This window comes from Lucilia cuprina, chromosome 4, assembly GCF_022045245.1.
Source record: "Lucilia cuprina isolate Lc7/37 chromosome 4, ASM2204524v1, whole genome shotgun sequence".
Classification (NCBI taxonomy): domain Eukaryota; kingdom Metazoa; phylum Arthropoda; class Insecta; order Diptera; family Calliphoridae; genus Lucilia; species Lucilia cuprina.
In genome coordinates this window covers 63287534-63300685 of record NC_060952.1, presented here as the reverse complement: position 1 = coordinate 63300685, position 13152 = coordinate 63287534, and positions in this window count along the sequence as shown.

The following is a 13152-nucleotide window of genomic DNA, read 5'->3' as shown; positions in this document are numbered from 1 at the left end:
CGCTAATTCTGTGTACATTACGATTCTTTGACAATAAAGTGCAAAGCAAATTGTTTAATGACAAAACTTTTATGAAATCTGAAAAAATGCATATTTTTCCCTTGTAAATGCATTTTTAAACTTCAGAGCCGTTGCGGCACCAGTTAACGTAATACTATTGACCTAATTTTTTGCACGACTTATTTTTATAACCCGGAGAACAATTCTAGGGGGGGTGGTATGGCCTGTAGGATAAATTTTTTTCCTTCATACAAGCTTGGAGCACTCTAATGTACATGTGTATGTGTTCGACGTAAAATCAAAAAACGATATTTACCTTTTCCATAGGCTTCGTCCTATTGAAATTAAGCTTATGTACCAAACTTCATTAAACTATCTTGAACATTGCGACCATTGATCCTATAAGCCAAAAAGATAGACTTAATCGGCTCAGAAAATTATTTTTAGTCGACGGCATATATTTTATGGTATAAGTCAAAGTATAACAAATAGTCCGACTCTTTGACAGCAGTACCTAACTCTAAGCATGTGTTAGTGAAAAAATACCTACCCTACAAACATTTTCTATTGCGGAAGTTGCCCATGTGAAACTTCCAAACGTGCTAAAAGCTCAACAGCGATGTTGCGGAAGTATAAGAATTCTTGTCACCAGTCGGAAAGAACTGATGCCGAGCTGGGGAACGTTTAACAGTAACGTGGAAGACCCGCAGAAGAAACTTCTAGATGACTCTTGGAAGTAAGGTATTGCCAAAGACTCTTCTAAAAACTTAGTATCATCTAGAAGTGTTCCTATCTTCTAGAAGACAAATTTTCTCTTCTAGAAAAAGAATATTCTCTTCTTCTAGAAGATGAGTTTTCTCTTCTTCTATTTGTGTGCTCACCAAGATAAAATCTACAAAAATAAATCTAAATACATAAAATGAAATTTTATAGTTTTTTTTGAAATAATTGATATTAAAATAGTAGAAAAAATAATTAATTTAACAACTAATCTAAAAAAAGTAATACATGTACATGCATTAGACGACTCACAAAAAATGGTGCATAAGTTAACCCCTTCAAAATATTTGCTGTTATGTAATATGATGTCTAATGTACATAAAAATGTATCAAAAAATTAGAATTATTACCTTATAAAAAGATAATTTTCAGGTAATCTGTATTGATATTCCAACTGTTGGCTCCCAGCAAAAAATAATTGATGTCATACTTTACAAACGACTAAATGCGATTATATATTTTTCGCTTTTACAAATGAAAACCCAGTTAAAAGTGAGGAAAGAGATATAGAAAAGTCACTACAAATAACATATTCGAAGAACATCAAACTTTGGTGAAAAGGCAATGAAATAAACATAAGCATGTCATCAAACGAATTCGGTTTATTTTGACATCCAAATATCGGATTTTTATTGCATCTATGAATAAGATTAGATGTAGTTTATAGTTGTCAAAAATGAACAACATCCCTCCAATGTCACGCTTATGTAAAATTCATAGGTTTTTCACCAAAATTTGAAGTACTTCAAGTATGTTATTTGTGGTGAAAATTCTACTTCTTTTTCCTCACTTTTTTTGCTGTGCTGGTATACTTCCAAAAATTGTAAAATGTTGTACTCTAAAATATTTTTTTAGTTCTTCATAAATTTTATGATTAATCCATCAAATTGTAAGAGTTATATTTCGGAACGCATTAATCCTTCAACGAAATAAACAAAAATAATGTTATAATTAATATCACAGAAAAAACTGAAAATGAGTTTTAATTATCAAAATAATTGTATCAAGCAAGTTTTGCACCTATAAACAAAATGATGATATCAATTACCAAATTTTAAAAAAAAATAAAAAATTATATTTTTTTTCCAAATAATGAATTAATCAGAACAATTAATGTCAATAATTGAGACAAGATTTAAAATTGATTAATTCATTAATTGTATACATTAAATATTTAATAAATATAAAATTGATTTTTTATTAATTTATTAATCAAATAAATTAAACTGTTTGATAGAGAATTTTTTAAAAATCAATTAAGAAGGTGATTAAAACAATCAAATTATTAATCGATTACACACAACGTTAAAGGAATACTAGACCTTTAACAATGCGTTCAGCATTTACAAAAATTATCACTTTATTGACACAATTTAACATATAAAGTGTTTCATAAATTGTAAAGAAACTTGAATATTATATGCCTAAAATTTTATTGACTATTTAAGAATTATAAATATTGCTAGCACAAAAATTCAAAATAAAATATTAAAAATAAATCTAAAATAGAAAAGAAGGCCAGAAAAAATTTTTTAATCAATTGAAAAATTAATTGAATTAATTAAAAATTTAATCAAAATTTTACACTTTAGTTTCAAACAGTTTCAATAAACGAGATAATTAAGACAAATAAAAATTTGTTAAAATAAAAAGTAAAAAAATTAAAGCATGTTAATTGAAAATAAACTACCGATAATTTTTTCTGTGATTGAATATACATACTATTGTATTTATTACAAGTAAGAGTGCTATATTCGGCTTTGACGAATCTTATTAGTTTTATGCATTTTATCCCGACTGCATTATTTACACCAAAACCAAAATACACAAGGTATCGAAACCAACAGACATCTAAACATACATAACGAAAAACACAGAAAAACAAAATAAACAAAGTAATAAAACCAACCTACATCCAAATATACGAACAGAATTCACAAAAACAAAATACACAACTCAATGACGGCAACATACAAAACAAAATACACAGCTTGGTTAAAACCAAATACATCTACACCAGCCAAGCACAGAAAGAGAAACTGTTATTGTAGTGGTAAGAAAATGCAAAAAACACTTAGAAAAAATATTTCCTAATTACGCTTGTTATGATTAAGTTTTATAACAAGTAAAATGGTAAATTTTACAGATGAAACATATCCAAAGAAAAGAAAAATGTTAATTTCTTCATAAAAATTAGATTTTTTTATATAAAATGTTTAAAAAAATATTAAAAATATCGTTTTTATGTATTTTTACTATTATGCATTCCTGAAAAGTTTTTGGAGTGTATAAGATTTTTGCAAGTTACTCTCTTGTTTGAAAATGATGTTGTTGTTTTTACATATTTTGTTTGCAATTTCTGTATTTTTTACGCTCTTGCAATGAGTTATATTTACGATTGGGTTATGTTCGTGTGAATTGCCGAAAATCTTCGTAATTAGAACAATATGAACGCGCAACACTGATCTACACACACACGTGTACATCTTTTTCTAATATACATCGTTGTTGTTGCTTTTTTAACAAATCATGAAAAAAATATGACATTTTTTGATGAAATTTATTTATGGACCGATTTTGCTGATTTTAAATATCGATCTTCTCGAAAGCATGTCTAACAGAATTATTGAAGTTTCGGATCTCGCCAATATCTGGGGTCCTCTATAGACAGACAGACATGGCTTAATCGACTCCGCTATTTATAAGGATCCAGAATATATATACTTTATAGGGTTGGAAAATTATATTTTAGAAATTACAAACGCACGCAGAGAAAAAACATAGTTCGACATAGTTACTATAACTAAATTATGTTCACTGTAACAATATATTGTTATCAAAAACATATAATTGTACTATACTACATGTACTACAATTATAAATTTGAGTATGATTCACTGAAAAATAATTATTTTTTCAATAACTAAGTAATGGTAAAGACTAAAACATATTATGTTACTAACAAATATTTTAACTTACTGATAACCATTATATGTTATGTCGCTATATGTTGTATAACCATTATATGTTATGTGGTAATAAATAACCATTATAAGTTTTGTTGTTCTATACCTGTTGCTACAACAACAAAACAACTTTAGCCACACACCTCACACATATTATTTTGTTTGTGTGTGTTGTTTAAAGCGACAATAAAATGAGTTGAAATAATTCTCATTTGGTTTATAACATTATATGTATAAGTATTTCACTTTGTATAGAATAATGTAGTTATGTTTTTGGGAATTTAATTGAAACTTGTAAATCGGTCTGAGTAATGAAGGTCTTTACTTTTTTAGAAACTGTAATTGTACTGATTCAGTAATCAAAATAAATTTGATTTCGAATACATATTTTTAACGATATTTTGATCACATTCGACCATAATATAGTCATGTATAACAAACAATATTATGGTAAATTAAAAATATTATGATAAAATGTTTTAGCTGATTTTAACCATAACATGATATTTTAAAATTGTTACAATAACCATAATATATTTAGACTATAAACATAATTTTAACCATAATATGTTGCTCTTAGAACATGGTTACCACAACCATGTTTTTTCTCTGCGTGCGGAATGACAGACTTATTACTTCACGAAGTTGAAGGATATAAAAATTACCTGTTATACTTTAGGAAGCAATAAAATTCACTTATGATCAATACATTTTCCACCAATATTTAAACGGTCAGATCTATTTTTTACATTTTCTGCAAATAATCGACATTTTTAATGGAACCACGTGATGAAATAAGACATATATAACTTACCAGCTTTCCTCTAATTAAGGAGTTATACACTTTCAAAAACTTAAAAATATTAGTAACATATAATGGTCATTGAAAGACCTGGTGTTAATAACTAAAAAAGTACCTATAATTAGAATAATTAAATCCAAATCTATATGAAACTTAATAAAATTGTATTTAAAAAAGGTGGGTATTTTTTGTTACGATAATGAAATACAAATAAAATTTTAGCTCAAAGTGATCATACGTAATCTAGAAACAGGACCTAAACGCGCAAATAAAAATTAAATTGAAACGCGCAGATAAAAATATTGAAAGTTAATATTTAACTCAAATAAATTTAAATAGGTTAAAAATGCAATGTTCATCAAATAAAAGCCGAAACGTATAACTTGAAAAAGTCTTTAAATGCTTATAACTCCTAAACCAATTAAGGTATTTTCAGACTACTATACTGAATATTAATACTTGTCAAAAAATCATGTAGTATAATACAATTTCGTAGTCTAAATACAATTTGATTGATTATGACAGAAAATACTTCTGATTCTTATGACATACCGACCGTATTTTTAAGTTTTTGAAAAATTTCTGATTTTTTTCTGTATCAAAGTTGTATTTAAAATAAAGAAACTTTAGAAACAATTTCCTTGTAATAAAAATAAACAGGAAAATAAAAAATTGATAAAATGTATGTCTAAAATATTTATGTATTTTTCTTACAGATTTTTTGACATACCGACAAAATTATATAATATTTTAATTTTAAAATGTGTTAATACTCAGTAATGAGTCTGAAAATACCTTTAAGAAAGAGACGAAATTTAATATAAATATATTTTTAATTTAACTTATTAGACTTCGTTTGAAAATAATTGAAATGGAATCCTATTAGAGTTGTTAACTTATTCCTAATATAGTATTTTAATGTAAAATATGACAACTTACTTTTTAATTCTATTTATATAATCCTTGAAGATAATTACTTTTTGGTATATATTTAATAAACATCACCAATTAACAAAGCCTTCTTAAATGTTTTTTAACAGTTGACTTTTAACAAAACACTATCATATTATTTCTTATTGCTTAATATTCACAATTTATTAATTACACTATTTCTCTGTGAATATTAAATTCAAATTAATAATTAAAATTGAACATGACTGGACAAACATCACTGAACTTAGCCAAATTTCTGCATTAGTTATTTTTATTTTTTCGCGTTCACTAACTATCATTCGGAAGTAACTTAAAAGTATAATTCTACAAGACGAAAATTCGAAATCAATCAATGTATTTTGTTTTTGTAAAATGTGCGTTCTCGTCTGACAATTGTCCAGAAGTGTTTATGACGTGGCGTCGTTGTGCACAACCGCAATTTCGAGTACAATTCTTAAAAGTGGCCAAAAAAGTAAGTTAAACATTTGAGTGTTTTGACAAGTTTAAATTTCTCACAAGAGAGTCGAATTCACACGACACTCGTAGATGTGAGAGAGTAATTTCCTTTATATGAGAGCCGGACTACTTGTTATACTTTGGTATAAACCAAAGTAAATTAATAAAGTAGCGACATCTCTTGTTGTACAACAACATCTACAACAAGCACATGTATTTTGTTTTTGGAATAATCCAAGAATGTGTCAAAATAAAATTTAAGAAAATTTCCTTTAACAACAAAGTGAACAAAACATAAATATAAAATATTACTTTTAAGATGAAAATATTAAGGATTTAATTATATTCTTATATATTATACAATTTATAACACTTTTAAACTACTTTAAAATCACTTTTAATTCATTTTTTCAACTTTTCACAAATTTAAACAAATAGCAAAACACAATTTAAAAATGGCGACATAAACAATGTTAACAATTTTCAAAACAAACTTTGACAACTAATTTTATTTTTCTATAGAAACTATAGTTAAAAAAAAAATAGTCAGCTGTTCAAGTGATGCTACTTTATTAATTTACTTTGGTATAAACCAGGAGTGCCCAAAAGTTTCTTATAGAAGAGTGTATGTATTGGTAACAGGGATGGTAAAATTGGTACGATGGTACTTTTTTGATACTATTTGATGTGCAAAAGTACCTTGATACTCCCGAGTCTTATTTGACACTTTCATGGCTACAATCTCAATATCCGATTATGGTTTAACCGGTAGTAAATCTGTCTGTTAAAATAATTTTTTTTGTATGGGAACTTTCAATAAATCGTTTTGAAATAACAAGAGAATTAAAATAAGGGGATAAAAGTTTATTTAAAATACTTTAAATTTTTTGGACTTATTCTCGAAAATGCATCAAATAAAAGTTGTTGGAAACAGCTACTAGAACTATATAACTTAGTAGCTGTTTCTCTTCAATATTATCAGACAAAATGTTAAAACAGCTAAAACCCTGAGACTATGTTAGACGCTTCTATAAGATTAATCAGCGCTGAGTTCGAATATTACTTCATATTTTCTCCAACACATCTGGAATTTGAGATACTATGTCCTAAGTTTTGAGAAAACGCAATTTTTGTCCCTTTCCGAGACTTTATAACAGCGCAATGAGTACTTTAAATATAACATTTTACCAGAATTTAAATGTTAGTAAATGCTTTTATATCTAAAAATATTTACCCATACAAGCTATTGCATATTACAGCTTATAGACAAATATAAAATGTTTTCACATACAATATATTACGCAGCAACTCGCTAACATATTTATAATACCCACATATATTTCATATGGCTTGCCTATAATATTAAAATATTTTCCTACACAAATTATTCAACAATATTGAAGCCATGCAAGCAGTAATATACGAACATGAAACAGAAAATATTGTTTTTGTAATTTTACATTGTGAAAGGTTAAAACAACAAAAAATATATGAGTGTATTACATACATATGCATGTATGTTTTTCATATGCATGTACATATACATATGTATGTCACATTTCTATAAATTATTAGTACATACTCGCAATTATCTTACAATAATGAATGAACAGGCGCTTAGAAAAATATATATAGGTGTTAATAAATTTGCATATGCCATTGCCAACCTTTTGAATTTACATGAAAGAGACTAAATAATAATGATATTTCTTTCCTCTTCTCTCCACCACCAATTCAAGTAAAGCAAAAAAGGGTCTTGCGTAAACCATCGTTAAGGAAAATGATAAAGTAGGAAAGAAAAGCTGGACAAAACAAAATAAGTAAGAGTGCTATATTCGGCTGTGCCGAATCTTATATACCCTCCACCATAGTGTATTTTAAACATCTTTTATAAATTTTAATTTTTTCCCGACTACATTATTATTACATCAAAAGCTAAACAAAAAGAACAACAACAACAACGCTAAACAAAATAAAACACAAAATACATACATAACGAAAAACACAGAAAAACAAAAATAACAACGCAATGACGCCAACAGCATCCAAACCAAGGGTTCCCAAGCCCTATGCGCTTGATACTCTTTTGTTTTTGTAAATGCGCTTAGCTATAGACAGTGTGTTTTCTATACACTTATATGCGCTTAATACTAGCAATACGTTGTTGTTGTTCTTAACAGTATACAAGCAAGAGTAAAACAACAACACTTTCGTATTCATTGCTGGTAAACATTGACAAGACGTAGATTTTGTTTTTGTTTATCGTAAAAAAATTGTTTTAAAAAGCACTTGGAAAAAATTTGTGTTAGTTTTAAATTTCAAACTTACACTATTCGCATAAAAATTATTGTACAATAACTCACAATCTACTCTCATATAATGGAAAACGTTTTAAATACTTTTTTCTATTCATTAAAAAATATATTTGCAAAACAAAAGGGAAAATTATTTTATTTTAACAAAAAATGCAAATCATATTTTTTGCTGTGTATTTTAGTAGAAAATACACAGCTGAATAAAACCAAATACATCTACACACACACGTGTACATCTTTTTCTATATACAGTGTTGTTGTTGCTTTTATAACAATTTTTTGATGAAATTTTCAGAGGTTGTCTCGGATTTTTGCTCATATCTCCGTTATTTACCGACCGATTTAGCTGATTTTAAATAGCGATCTTCTCGAAAGCATGTCTAATAGAATTATTGAAGATTCGGATCTCGCTGATATCTGGGGTCCTCTAAAAACTGATTTCGACTCCGCTATTTATAAGGATCCAGAATATATATAATTTATAGGGTCGGAAAATTATATTATAGAAATTACAAACGCAATGACAAACTTATATATACCCTTCTCACGAAGGTGAAAGGAAGAAGAATACTGAAAAAAGTTAATTGTGGTATTTTACAGTGATACACTAAAAAATGGTCATCACTCATCTCTGGACTTCTTGATTTTTACACAAATATACTATTTGATAACCCTTAATCAAAAAATCCATAAAATATAATTTATTGATAATATTTGTTTTGACCATAATTCCGATTCTTATAAACCTATTTTACTAGTTTTAAACAGCTAAATTCTTAAAGGCATATCTAATTCAGTTATTTAAGATTTGGATTCCCGAGATTTATAGAGCCTCAAAAACTAATATAAAAAAACTGACGTTGCGTGAACTTTTATAACAACCGTAGTAGTTTCATACATTTTTTAATGATCTATTCAACTATGCTATTCCCACTTGCATATATGCAAGAAATGTCAATAGTTATATCCCTAATATACACATCGTCCTTGTTTTGATTATTAGTACTATGGGATTTTAACAAAGTTTGCAGAAAACAAAAAAAAAAAACATTATAATTTAGCTGTTATTTTGGCATATAGCTATACTTTAGTAAAATATGCCTCTTCATGGATTCGTTTACTAATACATTTAATACGTATTTTAAATAATTACTCATTTTTTTACGCGCTTTAGCGCAATTCAAAAAAATCCATGTAGGACTTCTTGGAAAACAGTTTTTATATTGAAATTTGTTTCCAGTTAATGCACAGATTTGAAGATTTCTTTCGAAATATGAGTTAAGAGACTTTATGGGGTATTTTTGACCAATTATAATACTGTGTAAAGGCAATCATCCACATTGTCAGAATCATCCAGAATTTAAAAGATAAAATAAAACCTCGTTTTCAGATTTATCCATAAAATTTAAAAAAACAATTTCATAAAAAGTTGATCAGTGCACCAAAGTGTGAGTGAGAATCCAATATATTAAAATATATATTAAATTTTATATAGTTTGAAACACATAGAACTTTTTGCCAACTCCTGAACCAAAATATATATCGATAAATGCTTTTGTACAACTAGTAGAGGTACAAATTGCAATAATAAAATCGAAAAATTCCACATAGTACTAATTAATATTCCAAACTAGGACGATATGTATTATTATTTATAAATATGTATTACAATTAAATGAATTCATTTCATTCTTTAAAATTTAAGAATTAAAATTAAATACTAAAAACAATAAAAAAATAACAATTTAGTCGAGTACATCTGTATAACAGATGTAAAAAAATATATTTAGCTGGACAAATTTATTTTTAGCTTGAAACTGGACAAGCATCAAAAAAGCTGGACAATCCAGCCAAGTCCATCCAGGCTGGCAACCCTAGGTAAAATCAATCTTCCGACAATGCGGAAGTGACCACCCTTAATGATGTCATGAAAGAATTGCATTATTAAAAATGCAATCTCCATCATCTAATGACCCATTCCAGTGCATTCCTTAACCTCTTTAAGCCCGCGCAACCACTCTACTGAGACGGCACTGTTGATTTGGCAACATCACCTAGAGACATATTTGTAGTCCGAAATATCAAACAAAATGGATCAGGATCCCTCTTTTATGAACCGATCAATGTAATAAAGGCAGTAGGAATTTCCAAAGTCAATTAATTCCAATAATTGCCCCGACAAATAGTCGCGCAGCATTATCAATATATTCTGTTGAGATGGCAACAGCACCGAAGAACTTCCCCGAAGCTTAAAAAGGCATACTAAATCAGTACTAATCTCCAATATATGGAGACTTTCCCGATCTTTCACCAATATTAGCATCAGTTCTATTCCCATGATCATAAAGATCGATCTACGGGGTGACAGGCAACCATTGAATACTGACCTGAGAATTCCCCAGCATATACTGGAGTCCCACTACACGAACGGTAAGAGATTCCGATCGGGTTTAGGAATCCAGCATATGCTGCTTTGTACACAGACCTGTTCGAAGAGAGATTTATCCAACCCATTAGGTATAGGATATATCAGTCCTCAAATCAACATTCTCTCCCCGCGATTTTGGGTATTAAACCACAGCCACTACGTGGATCCCGAAGGAACCTCAACCAACTGACCAGCCAGGACATAGTCCTGCGGGCAACTGGCCACCCGTAGTGCCAGATTATATGGTGCTCTGGTTAGACCTCATGCCAAATCATTCCGAGGCGAAGCCAAGGATACATTTGACATCACCAGTTTATAGTCCCGGCAGACTAGAGGTATTGGTAGCACCTCTTTACCCGGGGATTGTAATACACCATGATAGAGATTTCATCATGGAAACATGCCCCCGGAGGAAATACATATGTATATTTATATCTGGTGTATATATGTATGTATATTTTATTATTACATACTCCCAATGATCTTGAACAATAATGAATGAACAGGCGCGAATAAAAATATACATAGCTATTAATAAATTTATATATTGAATTTTTGAAATTACATGAGAAAGAATAAATAATAATGATATTTCCTTCTTCATTTTTATGACGAATGTGTTTTTTGCTATTGTTTCACACATACTTACATACATATGTATGTATATACAAAACCAGATATAAATGGTTTTGTAGACTTTTAAATTTTTTACATACAGTGAATCAATTAAGTAATTTGCCTATGTAAAAATTCATAAATTTTAAGAAAGAACTTTATCCGAACAATTATTTTTAGCAAAATAAAGGAATTTGTTTGTTGTATTTTTTTAAAGAATATCTCATATTTTAATTTTCTACCATAAAATTTAAAATTTTTATATTAATGAACGAGGTTTTTGATAAAATGTGAACGTATTGTTAATTTTTTGGGTCAATAAATTTTGCTTTTTTAGGTTTTTTGTTCATTATTGTATTGCTGCATTATTATATATATATAATATTATATATAATATATATTATATATATATATATATATATATATATATATATAATATATATATATTATATAATATATATATATATATATATATATATATATATATATATAATATATTATATATATAATATATAATATATATATATATATATATATATATATATATATATTAAAATAAAATTTTAGTAGTGAAACGACTAAATTTGGACATTTCTTAACCTATCAAAATTTATCAATATTTGACTTAACATGAAATCTATCGTTTCTTTGATTAAATTTCGAAAATAATAAGTAATTTTGATACATGATATATTAGATAATCAATGGATTTGGACCTAGAAAAAATGTTTTGTGAGGTATAAATCTATATATTATAACAAAAATAATCCGGGTTTTTGGTCATTTTGTATTGATAAACATAAACTACATTACGGAAACTCCATCTATTTGGGGAGTATTGTGTAAATTTTATTTAGAATTGTATAAAATTGATTTTTATTCAATAAATCTAACACTAAGTACCTGCCTAGCCACTCTAAGTATGGGGACATCAACATATACCACTATAGAACTATTAAATGCTAAAATCTTGATTTTCAACCTCATATTTTAAATTCTTTATTTTATGAATAAGATACAGTAGGCGTATTTGGATCTGGATAGTTATTCTTGATTTGGGTTCTAAATATATATAAGTGCATGTATTAGGTGAAAAAATTGCTTTTGTTGACGTTACGGTATGATAACCACCTCTATTTTAAAATATCTAAATTAGGTATTTTTCCTGTACTACACGACAGTTCACTTTACATTGATTCCAAGCAACCTAAGGTCTGTTAAAAGGTCTAAATTTAAACATAGTGTTCCTCCTAGTTCGTATATAGATTTTGAAAAAGATAAATCAGGGGTCCAATAGTCCTTGTCCTTGGATACAAGTATCCTCCCTTTGGCAGTTAATGATTTTGAAAGAGCACTCTGTGCGTTTTTTTTAATAATTCTTTGGATCATTTCATCTATTACTCTATTTTATATTTTTTAATGTTATTGATTAAACATTTCATAATTATATTTTATTGATTTACACTTGTTCTAGAAATATAAACTAATTTTTAAAATCGAAATTGCCTCATTATTATATTTTAAACATTTTAAGGCAAATAACATCACATTTTCACCCAATGGGGATATGATTTTTGAAAATCGCAATTGAAAAATACTTAACACTCTTCCTTTTAACAACAAAACAATAAATTCCAAAAATAATTAAAAAATAATTTGAAAACCCCAATGAAATTAACCGGAATTCTCAATATGCAAAATACTTTATTGACATGCAAATTCTGATGAAAAATAATAAAATGCAACAACAAATGCACCAAAATTTGTATATTGTTATGATCTCGTCTGGTAGCACTGATATTGATAGTAATGACGCTAACTTCACTCCATCTTTTTGCGAACCGCCATTTTTGAAGA